The following is a 1721-nucleotide window of genomic DNA, read 5'->3' on the forward strand; positions in this document are numbered from 1 at the left end:
AATCGATCGGCTTCAGTTAGCAACAGTAGCGAAGGAATCGCTCGATCGGGTTCAGTTAACAGCCATCGATCGATCGCTCGGGTTCAGTAACGCGTAGCCTGAAGTGCAATCGCTCGGGTTCAGTTAGAGCCCAACGCCTCGCTCGGGTTCAGTTAGAGCCAACGCCTCGCACACACGCGCGTACGTGTATGAGAGAAACGCGCATCGCTCGGCCCCCGACCTCCCACCGTAACCGGGAACTCCCCGAAATTTTCCTCACCCTCGCTTCTACCATGGTTTTTTCCGGTCATGGATGGCCCAAAGAATGTCATGCAGCTGCGTCTCCGGCCCGCCCAGTATGAAAAGCCCATTTTCTGTCATGATTTTTTATCATAGAAGTAGGAGCCCACCACATCTATGATGATACCGGGTTTTGTCACAATTATCGTCATAGAAGTGTCATATGTATGACAGAAAAAAAAATTCGTTCGGCCCAAAATGTCATGGATGTGTCTTTTTTTTTGTAGTGTTGAAACCTTCACTCCTTGCTTGCAGCTCCGCCTCCATGCCGACGACCCTCCTTCACGCTACTCGGCCTCGTCTATCCAGGCAGGTGATCCACAACCGACCCCCATTCTCCTCCTCCTTCCACATCCCACATGCCCCGACCACCGGCGCGACACGTTCCACCCAAATCACCGACCCCTCCACCAAATAAGTGCCGCCCTAAGCCATGGTGAGCGCAGTATAGGCAGGAGCTCAAGGAGCATTTGGGAGCGGAGAAGCAAATCGCGGCCCCATGCGCGGATGAGGTCGCGATGGCTGCCATTTGTGCTGACCCCTAGATCTTGGAGAAGCACCTTGCCATTTGCTAGCTACGTCGGTCAAGCATGCTCGATTTACCCGTTGCGTGTGCTGCTCCTGCCTTTTCTTAACAAATTCTAGTGAATTATGCTATCTAATTTTACCATGCAATCTGTTTCTCTAGTGTATATGTTCTATATGTCGTGTAATGTGGTGCTCACTTATTAACTATTTGGTTAATTAGTTGTCGCCTTCAGTTCACTATTTGGTTCAATTCTACAAATGTGATTTTCAATTCTTTAGGCTGCAATTTTGTATTGTCTTCCATGTGAGAAATAAATCAAATTTATCTTTACAAAATACATGAGAAACGAATACAAGTTTTCAAAACATGCTTGGTTTGCTTAACTGTCTGATCTTCTAGTATGTTATACATTGTGCAATGTGGTGCTCGGTTACGTTTGGTTCATTTGTTGTGGTGTCTAGTTAACTATTTGGTTCAATTCTGCAATGCGATGTTCAATAGTTGTGGGTGCATTCTGTTATTGTATACCATGTGAGTAGTAAATCGAATTTGGCTATACTAAATACATGAGAAACAAATACAATTGATATATTTCCAATTTATTAAGCATGCTTGGTTTGGTTAACTATCCGATCTTCTATTAGGAGTATGTTATATTGTGCAATGTGGTGCCCAGTTAACATTTGGTTCATTTGTTGTGGTGTTTAGTTAACTGTTTGGTTCAATTATGCAATGCATTGTTCAATTGTTGTGGCTGCATTCTGTATTGTATACCATGTGAGAAATAAATTGAACTTGCCTATACTAAATACTGAGAAACAAATACAATTGCTATATTTCCAAGTTGTTAAGCATTCTTGGTTTGGTTAACTGTCTGATCTTCTATTAGGAGTATGTTATATTGTGCAATGTG

Source organism: Triticum aestivum, chromosome 2B, assembly GCF_018294505.1.
Source record: "Triticum aestivum cultivar Chinese Spring chromosome 2B, IWGSC CS RefSeq v2.1, whole genome shotgun sequence".
Lineage (NCBI taxonomy): Eukaryota > Viridiplantae > Streptophyta > Magnoliopsida > Poales > Poaceae > Triticum > Triticum aestivum.